The sequence below is a fragment of the Parasteatoda tepidariorum genome, chromosome 10 (genome assembly GCF_043381705.1).
Source record: "Parasteatoda tepidariorum isolate YZ-2023 chromosome 10, CAS_Ptep_4.0, whole genome shotgun sequence".
Classification (NCBI taxonomy): domain Eukaryota; kingdom Metazoa; phylum Arthropoda; class Arachnida; order Araneae; family Theridiidae; genus Parasteatoda; species Parasteatoda tepidariorum.
In genome coordinates, this window is record NC_092213.1 from 16,816,886 (window position 1) to 16,822,885 (window position 6,000).

Sequence of the window (6,000 nt, forward strand, 5' to 3'; positions counted from 1 at the left end):
ATTTAAAATTTTTGTTTACGTATTATGAAGAAAAAATTTTTTTTCCGCACTTAATATGGATGACATGATTTGCAACGTAATGAAAATTATGCGTTCAGAAATGTTATGTATAATCAATGTAAAAACGCGGAAATAATAACTTTAAGTTAAAATTAAATTACAAATAATTTAAATAGAATGGAGCAGAAATTTTCTGGACGACAAAAATTTCTCTGAAGTAAGAGTCAGTAAAATTTGTACTAGACTTTCATTTAAAAATTTTTATTTATATGTTAGGAATATAATTAATTTTTTTCCATATTTGAAGATGACGCGATGAAAAGTCTACTGAAAAGTTACATTTTTGTGTTCAGAAATATTACGTATAATCAATTTAAAAACGAGGAAATATAACTTTACGTCAAAATCGAGTTAATAATATTTTTAATAGAATGAGGATAAAATTTTATTTTTATTTTGATATTAAATTTTATTATCAGAGTTGTGGAGTCAAAAAAATTTCACTGAAATTGGAGTCGAAGGAATTTGCACTAGCCTTGTCACTTTAAAATTTTTGTTTACATATTATGAGTAAAAGGAAAGTTATTTTTTTAAATTTCATATAGATAAAATGGTTGAAAACGTAACGCAAAGATACTGTTATATATTCAGAAATGTTAGGTATAATCAATTTAAAAATTCAGAAATAAAACTTTGCATCACAATCAAATCGGAAAAAAAGTATTTAAAGAATGAAGTAGAAATTTTCTGCTTTTTTTTCTTAAAAATTATCTGAGCTGTGCAGTCAGAGTTATAATGAAAGAAAATTTCACAAAATTTTGAGTCGTAGAATTTGTACTATTCTTTGTATTTTAAAGTTTTCGTTTATATATTATGAATAAAAAAAGTTGTTTTTTTTTAAATAAAGTTGATAAAGTTGACGTGATGTAAAATGTAATTGAAAGGTACTATTACGTGATCAATAATGTTATATATGATCAATTTGAAAAAGCGGGAATGTAACAACTTGAAAAGCAAAATAAAAGTATTTGTTTTCATAAATTGAAAGCTGAAATTTTCTGGTTTTGGAGAAATTATCAGAGAGTTGGAACAAAAGAAAATTCTGAGTTACAGTTTGGAAAATTTCGATGGCTCTGACTTCTTAAAATTAAGTTAAGAGAGGAAACAAATTTCTTGGTCTTCTGAAAATTTAGAAAAATATTTATGGTTATATATTACTCGATAGTTATATATAACGACAATTATTTAAATTATAACTTATCATAAATTTAATTTATCAAATTTGATCGTTTTTGAACCTATATTAATATATAACAATTACACGAATTTGGAAACATTTTTACATTTAACACTAATTCTAACGTTTGCTTTTATTTAGCTCAGTAGGAAGGTTAATTAAAAAGATTTGTAATTGAATTTTTTATGTCATATTTGAAGGTGGAAAGTGGTTTTTTTTCCGTGAAAGCAGAATCCGAGGGAGAAAAAAAATTAATTTACAGATTTGAGATTTCTCAGATGCAAGCATATGATTGAAATTGTAAGAATAAACCATACATAAATGTCACAAGTATTTCTTTACATCTCTTAAAATTTAAAAAAAAAATATTTGATTCTAGTAACAATTTTTGATTCAGAGAAAATATAATTTTCATAAAAATTAGGTAGAATAAAAACAGTTTCTCTCTGGAAATTTCTCTTCAATCAATCTTTGTTCACATTGTCTACGCATGAAATGGAACTTTTTTTTAACAGCATGACCTAACTTCAAAGGGTATTGACTCTCAGGAAGAACCATATTTTTTCTCGGTATTGTTGATTTGTCAAAATTTATCAATCCTCAAAAAGCGACAGATAGTGATTCAATCATCATTTTTCTGAAAAATGCTCATAAACCGTGCTTACAAATTGGTTTTCATCTGTTTTAGTTTCAGAACATTCTCTAAAGAGTGTTTTTGTTACAAGATGCTTAAAAATGAGTCTAGTTCATTTTTTAATGGCTTTGCACAGAGCGTTCGCCTTGCAATGAGGTGAACCGGGTTCGAAACCCATCTATAGATGATCGATGCGAATTCCTCATCCGTCTCGCACCGACCACAGTGTTGACGTAAAATATCCTCAGTGGTAGACGGATCATGAGTTAGAGTCCCGTTGCCGTCAGGCTAACTATGGCAAGTTTTCCTCTCCATGCAATGCAAATGCAAATTAGTTCCATCAAAAAGTCCTCCAAGAAAGCGAATTTATCCCAACCTTTGATCTAGGAGTTCCCTCGTCTTCTGGATTGGGTTCAGTCGTAAACGACTGTTATAGAATAAAATTAAAATATTTTAAAGAAATATATTCAATATTTCTTAGAAAAAATTACTTTTTAAACTATGTTGTATTAAAATATATAATTTTTACATAAAATTTCTGTGACTCGAATCGAACAAAAAATTAAAAATATATTGCATATTTATTTAGCATACTTATTATTAGTTAAAATGCATATTTATTTACCAATAGTATTAATATTTTGAAAGGATTAAGTGGTTCTCTAGACGTTGTTATTTGTTCTTCCTTTTGACAATGATTTATAAGCCGTACTGTGTAATAAACAGAGCATTCAAGCTTGTACAGTGCAGCAAAAAAAAATAATAATAATAATCAAAACACACTTCCCTAAATGACTTTTGATCTAATAATCAGATCTTCACGTTCTAAGACTCAATCCTGATGGCTCGAGAGTGTGACTTCAAATATAATTAATTAGTGCAGACGATATTTTAAGTTACGAAGTAAGACACAAAAAACTTACTTCTTCTGAATAAATGTACCTTTTTTTTTGACGGATCCGGATTTCTAACCCCCAAAATATAGAGGGAAGTAGCAATCTGGAAAATGTGGTCCCCATAGGTAGGTCTGGAGAGCGATTCAAGGTTAGGACCCCTTAATATTAATTTTACTTTTTGCCTACTTAACCATATCGAGAGAACTTTTAAAGCAAATTGAAAAATGTTTGCTCAAAATTGTAAAATTCGTTTATCCAAAAATAATTCCGCGCATTTATTCATTAATTTTCATTATTTAATCAAGTATTAGTCGAAAAAATTGTGAATTCTAAGGTATACATATTTCCAAAATTTCGAATTCGTTGAAAAAAAGGGTATGTTTATTCAGAGAAGGTACGTTTTATGTTTGATTTCGAAACTTAAAATATCGTCTGCAATTATTATTAACAGCCATTATTTTAAAGTCACACCCTGGAGCCGTTAATTGAGCCCTAGAATGTGAAGACCCGATCATTTGATCAAAAGTTATAAAGTATGGTCCGTTTTATTTACTGCTCGTTTTTTAATGTTTTTTTTGCACTGTACATGTATATGTAACAATAATAAGTATAATGTATTTTTATGTTTAAGTAGTAACATTTAATTAGTCGAAACTTGAACTCTTAACAAATACTTTTTATTAAGCTGTTCTTATCTAAGTAATTTTTTAGCACAGCTAAGTTGTATTTTTAGAAACAAGATTGCCTCAATATATATCCATTACGCTATTTAATCTTTAATTACTCACTATCGTGTCATTGTAAAGCAGACTGCTGACAGGAAAAAAACTAACATGTCAAAACACAGGGTCGCTTTAAGGTTACGTCTAAACTCCTTGTGAAAGTAATTAGTGCTAAAACAAGATGAAGAGCCTCTTAATGAAAAAATTATGAAAATTAAATAAAAAAAAGCGATGAATCTCCATTTCTAAGTCACTTCATCTTATGTTGTTAAACACTAAAAATAAGGATTTAAAAATGCAAATTTAGTTAATCTAACTTTGGTTAGTCTATTTTTTAGAAGTAACAAAAAACTGTATCTTCATTAATTTACGTTTTTAAGTTTATGAAACAATGCTATACACACCGCCCATTTAATAGTTTATTAATAACTTGTTGTATGAAAATGTTGGGAACATTTTAAAAATTTATAAAGTTATTATTTTAATGAGGCTTAAAATTCGTGGATGTTTTTGATACTTCATCAAAAATTAATGCTGTTAAAAAACAACATGCTCGTTAAGTTTTGTTTATGATTTAATATAGTAACGGTAGAATTAAAAAAATTACGATGACTTTAAATACGAAAAATTAATTTTTAAATAGAAATTTCTAATAAAAAACTTTTTTTTAATGTTAAGACTAGAAAAAATATTGCTACTCTCTATTTTTTGTTTATTGCAAGCTCAACAAATACTTCAAGTTTGTTTGATCATAAAATTTATCAAAAAATCCTGTCATTAAATATAATGAATTTTAGAATTTTTAAGATTGTTTTCAAAGTATCTTTCATCTAACATTCCTGTAAACTTGTCTAAACCTCGCTCTGAGAAAAATTACATTTGAACAACACTAAAAATGTCGGGAAAAAAATTATAATTCTTTCTAATGACAGCAGGATGACTGAGTTAAAGTAAAATTCCAAATCTGTCTAATGACAGGAGAGTAACTGTAATAGAATAAAGCTATAATTCTTTTGATTGACAGGAGAGTGACTGATTTAAAGTAAAATTCCAAATCTGTCTAATGACAGGAGACTAACTGGTATAGAATAGAGCTATAATTCTTTTGATTGACAGGAGAGCGACTGTGTTACAGTAAAATTCCGAATCTGTCTACTGACAGGAGAGTAACTGTTATAAAGCCGTAATTATTTTGATTGACAGGAGAGTGGCTGAATTAAAGTAAAATTCCAAATCTGTCTAATGACAGGAGAGTAACTGTAATAGAATAAAGCTATAATTCTACTGATTGACAGTAGAGTGACTGAATTAAAGCAAAATTCTAAATCTGTCTAATGACAGGAGAGTAACTGTAATAGAATAAAGCTATAATTCTTTTGATTGACAGGAGACTGACTGAATTAAAGTAAAATTCCAAATCTGTCTAATGACAGGAGAGTAACTGGTATAGAATAAAGCTATAATTCTTTTGATTGACAGAAGAGTGACTGTGTTACAGTAAATTTCCGAATCTGTCTAATGACAGGAGAGTAACTGTTATAAATCCGTAATTATTTTGATTGACAGGAGACTGACTGAATTAAAGTAAAATTCCAAATCTGTCTAATGACAGGAGAGTAGCTGGTATAGAATAAAGCTATAATTCTTTTGATTGACAGGAGAGTGACTGAATTAAAGTAAAACTATGCTCCTATCTAGTGACAGGAGAGTGACTGTAAAAGAATAAAACTATAACTCTGTCTAAATTATAGGAGAGTGACTGTATTAAAGAAAATTTATAATTCTATCTAGTGACAGAAATTAGGATAAGTTATTGCACTAGTTTTTTATAAATATTGTGAATTTTTTTTTCAAGCAAAAGGAGCCAGTTTTGGACATTTATATTGTTAACTAAATAAATGTAACACCAAAAATCAAAAAGTGAATATGTTTACAACTGGAAATAAAAGTTACGTTTAAATGCTAGAATAGTTCGTAATGGCCTTACATAAATAGTAAACAAACGTAACACTTTACTGTGTGAAACAGGTTTAGGCAAGCAAATTTTATGTTTTTGTGTACAGTGAGCCAAAAAATAATGGATAACCCTGAATAACTTTCAATCTAATGATCGGATCTTCACGTTCTAGTACTCATTCATAAAGATTCGCGGCGGTAACTTCAACTATGCTAATAATTTTTACCTGAAGATAATATTTTATGTTACTAAATCAGACTCAAAGGCGTATTTCTCAGAATAAACATACCTTTTTTTCGACGGATTCGGATTCCCAAACCCATAAATTATAGGGAGTAGCCGCAATCTGGGAAATGAGGCCCTAATAGTTTGGTCAGGAGGGCAGTTTAATATTTTGGCCGCTTAATGCTAATTTAACTTTTTAAGTATTTCAAAATATCTCAAAAATTTTAAAGTGAATGAAAAACTTTTTGCTCACTGTTATAAATGCTTTTATTCAAAAATAATTAAATGGGAAAATTAAATTTTGAAAATATTTATTATTTTATTTGTGG